At 33.2% G+C, this 12187-nt stretch overlaps 1 protein-coding gene across 4 annotated transcripts in view; it reads left to right on the top strand.

Moving 5' to 3' along the window:
- Positions 1–12187, top strand: part of ASCC3 (activating signal cointegrator 1 complex subunit 3) — a 340635-nt gene that overhangs the window by 118767 nt on the left and 209681 nt on the right. The gene's annotated exons all lie outside the window — the stretch shown is intronic.

Here is a 12187-nt window from a genome sequence, read left to right as displayed (position 1 = left end):
TCCACATCCTCTCCAACATTTGTTGTTTCCTGTTTTGTTAATTTTTGCCATTCTGACTGGTGTAAAGTGGTATCTCATTGTGGTTTTGATTTTTATTTCCCTGATGGCTAGTGATGTTGAACATTTTTTCATGTGTCTGTTAACCATTTGTATGTCTTCTTTGAAGAAGTGTCTGTTCATGTCTTCTGCCCATTTTTTGACTGGATTATTGTTTTTTGAGTGTTGAGTTTGAGAAATTCTTAATAGATCTTGGATACCAGCCCTTTATCTGTAATGTCATTTGCAAATACCTTCTCCCATTCTGTGGGTTGCCTCTTAGTTTTGTTGACTGTTTCCTTTGCTGTACAGAAGCTTTTTATCTTGATGAAGTCCCAAAAGTTCATTTTTGCTTTTGTTTCCTTTGCCTTTGGAGACGTGTCTTGAAAGAAGTTGCTGTGGCTAATGTTGAAGAGGTTACTTCTTATGTTCTCCTCTATGATTTTGATGAATTCCTGTCTCACAGTGAAATCTTTCATCAATTTTCAGTTTATCTTTGTGTATGATGTAAGAGAACAGTTCAGTTTCATTCTTCTGTATGTGGCATCCAATATTCTCAGCACCGGCTATTGAAGAGACTATCTTCTTTCCATTGGATATTTTTTCCTAATTTGTGAAATACTAGTTGACCATAGAGTTGAGGGTCCATTTCTGGAGTCTCTTTTCTGTTACATTGGTCTATGTGTCTGCTTTTGTGCCAATACCATCCTGTCTTGGTGATCACAGTTTTGTAATATAGCTTGGAGTTAGGCAACGTGATGCCTGCAGCTTTGTTTTCTTTTTCAACATTTCCTTGGTGATTTGGCATCTTTTCTGGTTCCATACAAATTTTAGGATTATTTATTCCAGGTCCTTAAAAAATGCCAATGGTGTTTAAATAAGGATGGCATTGAAAGTATAGATTGCTCTGGGCAGAGTAGACATTTTAACAATGTTTATTCTTCCAATCCATGAGCATGGACTGCTTTTACATCTTTTTGTGTCTTCCTCAATTTCTTTCATAAGTGTTCTGTAGTTTCTGGACAATAGATCCTTTACCTCTTTGGTTAGGTTTATTCCTAGGTATCTTATGATTTTTGGTACTATTGTAAATGGAATCTGGACTCTTGTTTTTTGGGAGGTTTTTGATTACTGCTTCAATTTCATTACTGGCTATTGGTCTATTCAGATTGTCTGTTTCTTCCTGTTTCAATCTGGGTAGTTTATAAATTTCCAGGACGGCATCCATTTCTTCTTGATTGCTTAATTTGTTGACATAGAGTTGCTGGTAATAATTTCTAATAAATTGTTTCTATTTCCTTGGTGTTAGTCATGAACTCTCCTCTTTCATTTATGATTTTATTAATTTGGGTCCTTTCTCTTTTCTTTTGGGTAAGTCTGTCCAGAGGTTTATCAATCTTATTAATTCTTTCAAAGAACTAGCTTCTAGTTTTGTTGATCTGTTCTACTGTTTTTCTGATTTCTATTTCATTCATCTGTGCTCTAATCTTTATTATATCTCTTCTCCTGCTTGGTTTAGGTTTTATTTGCTGTTCTTTCTCCAGCTCTGTTAGGTGTAAGATTAGCTTGTGCATTTGGGATTTTTCTAATTATATGAGAGAGGCTTGGATGTCTGTGTATTTCCCTCTTAGGACCACCTTTGCAGTATCCCATAGGTTTTGGACCAATGTGTATTCATTCTCACTAGTTTCCATGAATTTGTTTACGTTCTTCTTTAATTTCCTGCTTGACCCATTCATTTTTTAGCAGAATGTTCTTTAACTTTCAAGTGTTTACATTCCTTCCAATTTTTTTCTTGTGATTGAGTTCCAGTTTCAAGGCATTGTGGTCTGATAACAACCAGGGAATAATCTCAGTCTTTTGGTAGCAGTTGAGACCTGATTTGAGACCCAGTATGTGGTCTGTTCTGGATAAAGTTCTGTGTGTACTCAAAAAGAATGAGTATTGTATTGTCTTAGAGTGGAATGCTGTGTGTATATCTGCAAAGTCCATCTGGTCCAATGTGTCATTCAAAGCTTTTGTGTCTTTGTTAATCTTCTGCTTAGATGATCTGTCCATTGCTGAGAGTGGAGTGTTAAGATCTCCTGCCATTAATGTATTATTATCAATATGATTATTTTGGTTAACTGCCAGTTTATGTAGTTGGCTGCTCCCATATTGGTGGCATAGATATTTATAATTGTTAGATTTTCTTGTTGGATAGACCCTTTAAGTATGATATAGTTGGACAAGCATTTAGAGATTAGAGCAAGATCTTTATGACCTGTATGCACAATATAAACAATTCCTGTATTTTTCTATATTATAGGTAATTAGTTATATTTTAGGGTAACCAGGCACTATATCCTTCTAGGTTTATTCTGATGAGGGTAGACTTCGGCATGTATGTCCTGAGATTGTTGGAAAGTGTCTTAAAGTGTTTTAAGTGTTTTAAAGTGTTTTCAACAAAAAGAACTACAAAGAGAATTACACTACAGCTGTAAACATGTGTAGTCTAACAGGTATTTTAAGTATTTCTTCTTTATTCCCAGCACTCTATGCTCTGTTCCTTCAAAAGTTTTCTAATTTCTTGTTGAATTACCCTTTGTTTATTTAGTAAATGTTACCTATGAAATACTAACTGAAAATTGTGTGAGAGTTTTTCTGCTAACATGAGAATACCAAGGTACATTTTAGATTACATTCTTTATGCTTTAGCTTGATCATATCTTTACTTTCAACAAAGAATATGAGGTAAGACTACCTCTCTACTTGAAGATTTTCCAATTAATTTCTATATTTCTATTTTATAATTAAAAGCTGTGGTCCTTGACATAAATAAATAAAACTAGATACTTCAAAAGACACTGTGCTTTACATCTATGAGCAGGTACTCATGCATGTGAATTGATGGGAGAGGAAAGAACATAAAAATGTAGAAAAGGAAATAGTTGGAACTAACCGATTTATTGTAGTGTCCCCAGGGCAGGTATAATTTGCAAGCTGTCAGATTCCATTATGGGGGCTGTTGCCATCAATCAGAGCTGACATTTGTATAGCAGAGGTTAGTAATACTGTAATTATATGTATGTTTATTGAATCTAAACCGTGTGACATTTTAGCTTTATTCTTTAAATTAAAACATTCATGTAATCTATAAACTTGTTGGTTGAGTGAGTATGTGATTATGTATTTTAAAAAGGAAGATAGAATTCCTAAATCCTACAAACGGTTGCCTGGTCTACATTTATAACATTAAAATGTGATTTGTAACAATTACAGAATGACTATTTTCATCAGAGAAGATGTATTAATGAAGCATTCTTGAATATTGCTCTTTAGTTTAATTAAAAGATCACTTCATTTTCAACTAAGTGTACCATATTCATTAATTGTAAGACACATTTTAAAAATTTACTTGATAGTGGAAATAGCCATAACACAAGTAACAAAATGACAATAAATACATATCTATCAATAATTACTTTGAATGTAAATGGACTGAAGGCTCCAATCAAAAGCCATAAGGTGCATTGATAAATAAGACCCATTTATTGCTGCCTACAAAGAGACTCATTTCACACTGAAAGACTGATTGAAAGTAAGATTGAAAGTAAGAGGATGGAGAAACATTTATCATGCAAATGGAGTTGAAAGAAAGCTGGAATAGCAATACTTATATTGGACAAAAGAGATTTTAAAACAAGACTGTAACAAAAGACAAGGAAGGACACTCTATAAGAATAAAAGGGACAATCCAACAAGAGGATATAACAATTGTAAATATTTATGCACCCAAAATGGGAGCACCCAAATACATAAAACAATTAAAAACAAGAATGAAGTAATTGATAGTAATACATAGTGGTGGAGGATTTTAACATCCCACTTGTATCAGTGGACAGATCATCCAAGCAGAAAATGAACAAGGAATCAGTGGCTTTGAAAGATGCACTAGACCGGATGAACTTAACATACATATTCAGAACATTCCATCCTAAAACAGCATTATATCCATTCTTTTCAAGTGCACATGGAACATTCTCCAAAATAGATCACGTATTAAGCCACAAAACAAGTCTCACCAAATTCAGAAAAATCAAAGTCATACTATGCATATTTTCAGACCACAACAGTATGTAAATAGAAATCAACCACAAGAAAAAATCAGGAAAGAGAACAAATATGTGAGAGTTAAATAATATGCTATTAAATAATGAATAGGCCAACCAAGAAATCAAAGAAGAAATCAAAAATGACATGGAAACAAATGAGAATAGTGGTCCAAAATCTTTGAAATGCAGCAAAAGTGGTTCTAAGAGTGAAGTTCATAGCAGTATAGACCTACCTCAAGAAGAAAGAAAAATCTCAAATGAACAACCTAACATTACATGAAACAGAGCTAGAAAAAGAAAAACAAAACCAAACCCAGCAAAAGGAAAGAAATAATAAAGATTAGAGCAGAAATAAATGATGTAGAAACTGAAAAAACAACAGAACAGGTCAATGAAACAGGAGCTGGTTCTTCGAAAAGATCAGCAAATTTGATAAACCTCTAGCCAGACTCATTGGGAAAAAAAAAAGAGAGAAAATCCAAATAAAATCTCTAAAGAAGGAGAAGGAATAACAACCAGCATCACAGAAATACAAACAATTGTAACAGAATATTATGAAAACCATATTCCAATAAATTGGACAACTTAGAAGAAATTAAAAAATTCCTAGAAGCATCTCATTTATCAAAACTAAAGCAGGAAGAAAGAACGTTTGAACAGACTAATTACCAATAATGAAATTGAATCAGTAATCAAAAACTCCTAACAAACGAAAGTCTAGGACCAGACAGCTTCACAAGCAAATTCTATAAACATTTAAAGAGTTATATACATATTCTTCTCAAACTATTCAAAACAACGAAGTGGAAAAAAAATTCTAAATTTATTCTCTGAGGCCGGTATCACCCTGATCCCAAAACCAAATAAAAGCACCACCAAAAAAAAAAAAAAAAAACCAAAAACAAAAAAACTCTAGGCCAGTATTTCTGAATACAGATGCAAAAATCCTCAACAAAATATTAGCAAACTGAATCTAACAATATGTTTTAAAAAATCATACACATGATCAATTGGGACATATACCTGGCATGAAAGGTGGTTCAGTATTCTCAAAACAATCAATGGGATATGTCACATCCATAAGGGATAGGATAAAAACCATATGATCATTTCAATAGATGCAGCAAAACTATCTGACAATGTGCAACATCCATTCATGATAAAAATCCTCTGCAAAATAAGTCTAAAGGGAACATACCTCAACATAGTAAAGGCCTTATATGGAAAACTTACAGCCAATATCATATTCAGTGGTGAAAAACTGAGAGTGTTTCCCCTAGGGTCAAGAACAAGAGAAGGATGTCCAGTCTCAGCCCTTATATTCAAAATAGTACTAGAGGTCTTAGCCACAGCAGTTAGACAACATAAGGAATGAAGGCATCCAGATTGATAAGGAAGGAATAAAACTATCACTATTTGTAGTTGACATGATACTGTATAGAGAGACGACCACCAAAAACTTACTGGAATTGATAAGTAAATTCAATAAAGTTGCAGGATGCAAAATGAATGTACAGAAATCTTTTGCATTTCTACATGCTATAAATGAAGCAGTAGAAAGTAAAATTTAAAAATAATCCTATTTATAATTACATCAAAAACAATAAAATACTTAGGAATAAACTTTAACCCAGGAGGTGAAAGACCTGCACTCCGAAAGCTATGAGACACTGATGATGGGCATTCTAGATGATGCAAAGAATAGAAAAGACACTCCATGGTCATGGGTTGGAAGAACAAATATTGTTAAAATGTCTCTGCTGCCCAAAGCAATGTACACATTCAGTGCAATCCCTATCAAAATTCCAACAGTATTTTTCACAGAGCTAGAATGAACAATCTAAAATTTGTATGGAACCACAAAAGACCCTGAATAGCCAAAGTAGTCTTGAAAAAAGAACAAAACTGGAGGTATCCCTATTCCAGATTTCAAGTAATCTTACAAAGCAGTAGTAATTAAAATAGTATGGTACTGGCATAAGAAGATACATAGATCAATGGAGCAGAAGAGAAAACCCAGAAATAAACCCACAATTATATGATCAATTAATGTTCAACAAAGGAGGCAAGAATATACATTGGGAAAAAGTCTTTTCAACAAATGGTGTTGGGAAAACTGGACAGCTACATTCAAAAGAATGAAACTGGAGCACTCTCTTTCACCATACACAAAAATAAAGATGGGTTAAAGACCAAAATATGAGACCTGAAACTGTAAAATGAGACCTGAGACTGTAAAAATGCTTAAAGAGAGCACAGGCAATAATTTCTGACATTGGCCGTAGCAAAATTTTTCTGGATATGTCTCCTAAGGGAAATAAAAGTAAAAATAAATGTGGGATTATATTAAAATAAGTAGTTCTGCATGGCAAAGGAAACAACAAAACTAAAAGGTAACCCACCTAATGGGAGATGATATTTGCAAATGACATAACTGATAAGGGGTTAGTATCCAAAATATATTAAAAAAATACAACTCAACATCCAGAAAACAAATAATCCAATTTAGAAATGGGCAGAAGACATGAGCAGACATTTCTTCAAAGAAGACATATAGATGGCCAACAGACACATGAAAGGATGCTCAGCAGCACTCGTCATCAGGGATGTGCAAATCGCAACCACAATGAGATATCAACTCACACCTGTCAGAATAGCTAAAATCAAGAAGCAAGTGTTGAAGAGGATGTTGACAAAGTAACCCTTGTGCACTGTTGGTGGGATTGAAAATTGGTGCAGCCACTGTGGGAAACAGTATGGAGGTTTCCCAAAATGTTCCTCAAAAAATTAAAAATACAACTAACCTATTATCCCTTAATCAGGCTATTGGGTATTTATCCCCAAAATACCAAAACACTACTTCAAAGCAATATATGCCCCCCTATGTTTAGTGTGGCATCATTTACAAAGCCAAACTATGGAAGCAACCCAAGTGTCCATTAATAAATTAACGGATAAAGAGGAGGTGGTATACATAATGGAATATATTCAGTCTTAAAAAAGAATGAAATCTTACCATTTGCAACAAAATGAATAGAGCTAGAGAGTATAATGTTAAGTGAAGTAAGTCAGAGAAATACAAATACCATATGCTCTCATTCATCTGTGGAATTTAAAAAACAAAAAGCAAAGGAAAAAAAAAGAAAAGACAGAAACAAACCAAGAAACAGACTGTTAACTCCAGAGAACAAACTGATGATTACTAGAGGGGGACCTGGGTGGAAGAATGGATGAAACAGCTGATGGGGATTAAAGAGTACCCTTATCATGAAGAAAAGAAAAATTTCCTTGATAGTGGTTTTGTTTTTTTTTTTAAACCTTCTTACTGACACTTACAGTGATGGTGTAGCTTATAATAATGGCTCCTGAGAATTGATGAAATAATAGTAATACTATTATTAATCTATGGGATTTTAAGGACTATATTTTGGTACTTTAGCATTCTGTTTTTTTAAAAAGTCATTTATGTAATTAGTTTAAACATTTTCCCCCATTTTTTCATAGTCTAAAATTTCAAAATCACCTCTAAATTTTATAAAGGCAAGAAAATATGCTTTTATTTTTAAAATTTCTTGTATTTATTTAATATTTTATTTTTATTGCTATAAAATTGGTTTATAACATACTACTTTCAGGTGTGCACATAATAATTTATTCTTTGTATACACAATGAAGTGACCACCACAGTGAGTTTGTTTATTGTTCATCACCGTATACTGCACCACCTTCACCCATTTTACCCACCTCCAACCTCCTCCCTCTGATAACCACTAATCTGTTCTCTGTATCAGTAAATTGTGTTTGGTCTTGTTTGTTCATTTGTTTTGTTTTTTAGATTCCACATATAAGTGAAATGATTAGAGTACTTGTCGTTCTCTAATTTATTTCACTTAGCATAATATCCTCAGGGTCTATACATATTATTGCAAATAGTTAAGTTTCCTTCTGTATTTTGTGACTGTTATTCCATTGTGTGTGTACATCTTTCTCCATTCATCCACTTAGGTTGCTTCCTTATCTTGGCTATCGTAATAATTTGAAATCAGGGACTATGATGCCTCCCACTTAGTACTTCTTTCTCAAGATTGCTTTGTCTATTCTGGGTCTTTTATGGTTTCATAAATATTTTAGAAATTTTTGTTCTAGTTCTATGAAGAATGCTGTTAGGATTTTGATATGGATTACATTGAAGCTGTAGATTTTTTTTAAAGATTTTATTTATTTATTTATTTATTTGACAGAGAGAGTGAGATCATAAGTAGGCAAAGAGGCAGGCAGAGAGAGGGGAGAAAGCAGGCTCCCTGCCAAGGAGAGAGCCCAATGGAGGCCTCGATCCCAGGACTCTGAGATCATGACCTGGGCCGAAGGCAGAGGCTTAACCCACTGAGCCACCCAGGTTCCCCGAATCTGTAGATTTTTTTAATAATACTAATTCTTCCAATCCATGAACACGGAATATCTTACTAATTATTAGGGTCTCCATCAATTTCTTTCATCAGTGTCTTAGAGTTTTCAGTATGTAGATTTTTCAGCTCCTTGGTTAAATTTATTCCCAGGTATTTTATTCATTTTGATGCAATTGTAAATGGGATTGTTTTCTTCGTTTCTATTATAGTTTGTTATTAATTTATAGAAATAAAATAGATTCCTATCTATTCATTTGGTATCCTGTAACTTTACTGAATTAATTTATTAGTTTTAACAGGGTTTTTTTTTTTTTTTTTTTTGTGGAGTCCTTAGGGTTTTCTATATATAGTATCATGTCTTCTGATACTGATATAGTGACAGTTTCACTACTTCCTTTCCAATTTGGATACTATAGAAATAGAGAGGATCATAAGAGACTACTATGAACAATTATATATCAGCAAATTGGACAACCTAGAAAAAAATGGATAAATTCCTAGAAACATACAATCTACTGACTCATGGAGAAAGAGAAAATATAAACAGACCAATACATCATATTAATAGAATGAAAGAGAAAAATCATACCATAATCTTATTAAATGCAGGAAAAAAAATTGACAAAATTTAATGTCTTCACATTCCCTCATGTTCTTTGCAGCATTATCAACAGTAGCCAAGACATGGGAACAACCCAAGTGTCCCCCAGTGGATGAATGGATAAGGAAAATATAGTGTATATGTACAGTGGAATATTGATCAGCCATAGAAAGGAAGGAAACTCAAACTTTTCGACATGGATGGACCTTGAGGACATTATGCTAAGTGAAATAAGGCAGAGAATGACCAATACTGTGTGTTCTAACTTAAATGTGGAATATAAAAAAGATGAACTTAAATAGTAGAGTGGTAGTTGCGAAGGACTGGAAGTTTGGGAAAAGAGGAAATATTGGTCAAGGGATATAAACTGTGAGATGAATATGTTCTCAGGATCTGATGTATAGCATGCTAATTATAATTTGCAATGCTGTATTATGTATTAATAGAATAAGCCTTAAATGTTATCACACACAGGTGATACACACACACATACACACACACAAAGGTAGTTGTGTGAGGGAATGGGAGGGTTAATTGACCTTTTTATAGTAATCATTTTAAATTATATACTTGTATCAGATCATCACGTGCACCTTAAGTTTACATTTGTTGCATCTCAATATTTCAATAAAGCTGGAAAATAAAAGGAAGGAGAGATAAAGTGACTTCCCATAGGTCTTAGTGTTTCAAAAGGTGAAATAATAATAATAATAATAATATTAATATTAATGTTTAAGTTAACTACCAGATGAATTGGTTCTGCCAGGTCTCAGGTCATTTGGTATTTCTATCTAAAGGATAAGCATTTTAAAACTAAAGACACCAAATTTTTGACACAATGGTTGTATATAACATCGCGACTGTGCCATTTTCCCAGTGGACAAGATAAAACTGGAACAGTTTCAAGTAATGATTTTTGTGTTTCTGAGGGAATAAGTACATGTATTGAGAGAAATTTAAGTTGACAGTAAAAATGTTGACGGTTAACCCATGCCCCCAATATAAGAGCAGATGGAAATGTCTTGCATGAGTTCCAATTCATTAAGCAAATGTGACACTTCATGTTCTAGACATTTTAAGTTCAGGGAATTGAAGTGATGAAATAGTAATATAAATGAAGCCTCTTCTCACTGTGCTAAAAGTAAAGTATAATAAAATGCTAAAATGGATTTTTAAAGTTTCCTCGGTATAGCTTTCTGATATCTGAAAAATTTGATTTACAATTTGTTGCCACATTGTCGTCGTTGAAAGTTAATTATAAGACAGTATAAGCATCATATTCTTAGTTCTTGGTGAGGTAGGTAGCCAAGCTTTATTATTTAAAAGTGTACCCTGTGTCATTCCTAACATTCATGACTTAATAAGCTTACTTATTTAAATTATTATATTAAATATACAGTGTATGAGAATTGTTGTTTTGAAAACAGATAGTCTTGTCTTCCAGGATTTTGAATGAAAAGGGTTGTTAATAAGTAATCCCTACATTTTGGATTATTCTAAATTTGTCGTTATTCAAAGTAGAAGTTCAATTTAAATTTGTTCCAAGAGATTTTAATTCACAGTGAATGTTTTTACCCATTTTAGATCTCAAAATTTATTATACATCCGTTTATACTTAATTCCAGCAGCATATCCTTTCTGTTAAATTTGTTGTGATCTCAACATTGCCATTCAGCTTTAGCAACTTTGAACTAAGTAACTTTGGATTTATAGTATGTCGTATCTTAGATATGAATTCCTTAATCCGATTCACTATAGTTTGTTAATTTCTTTTCAAGTACAGCTTCTAAATTTTGTCATTGGTACAGTTAATTTCATAATGATAGCAGTGGTATCTCTAATAATGCAACAGGTCATATTGGCATATCATATTTTCGATTTATTAAGGAGTTTATATATAACTTGTACCAATCTAAAAAATAAAAATAAAACAAAAATCAAGGTAATTATTGTCCCCATAGGTGACTTAACCAGATGTGAAACAACAAAAATGTTGAGAGAACACTCTGACCCTCATCTCAGTGAACCCCTTCAAAGCACAGTTCAACTGTGATTATCATTGGTCTCTAATCCTGATCTACTGGCCATGAGAAATTGTAGTTTTGATTTATCTAGTATTCTTTGAATTATCCACATATTGGCTTCTTTCCTAATGTAGTATTACTATAGTAGAGGGTATTACTAAACTTGTCATCTTTTTCTCTGCAACAGGATGATTTTAGAGGAGACAATTTAATATGCGAAAAGCAGAGAGAATTATCATTACAGTTTCATGTTAAATGGTCTGCTACCGTGAGGCTCACATAAATGCCTCGGGCTTAACCTCCTGCTCTACACGCCCTGGAATTTCCAGTCTGTATTTGGGTTGCAATTTTGTGCCAGTTAGGCTGTATTGTATGTATTGTTTTTGGTACAAAATAGTGCATATACTAGTTGATATTAAAGGGCAATTTTTTGAAAACTATGTGTCCCTAGTAAAGTTTCCTTCACATTTGGGTACCTGGAGTAGATTCTTGGTTTCCTTCTTATTGCCTTTTAACATTTGGTTCACTTCATTGTCCCTCTTCAGGTGAAGGCCATTATCATTGTATGCAGTTTAAAAGATAGAATCGTTTGTTTTTGTTTTGTTTATTTTTTTAAGATTTTATTTACTGGAGACTGGGAGGGGGCAGAGGGAGAGGGACACGCTGACTCCCTGCCGAGCAGAGAGCCCAAAGCAGGTTCAATCCCAGGACTCTGGGATTATGACCTGAGCCAACCAGGCACCCAGAATCATTTGTTTTTTTACATCATAAGACACTTCTCAAAAAAGCTTTTTATTTTGTACACCTTACTGTAATTTTTTTGACAGACTATTATCATTGATTTTTAAATAACTGCTTAATGTCACAACTTACGTGAAGCTAAATGAAATGAAATATTACTCTTGAAATGACAATGTCTACAGTGAATTACATATCATTCTGGGATATTTTAAACACTTTTTATTTGATCTGTATAAAGGTTGCCAATCATAATCCTTTTTGAATGACACATTTGTAATTTATATA

The sequence above is a fragment of the Lontra canadensis genome, unplaced genomic scaffold, assembly GCF_010015895.1.
Source record: "Lontra canadensis isolate GAN:19392208 unplaced genomic scaffold, GSC_riverotter_1.0 scaffold14, whole genome shotgun sequence".
Lineage (NCBI taxonomy): Eukaryota > Metazoa > Chordata > Mammalia > Carnivora > Mustelidae > Lontra > Lontra canadensis.
Note: the sequence above shows the minus strand (reverse complement) of the source record. Positions and strands in the feature narration are given on the sequence as shown.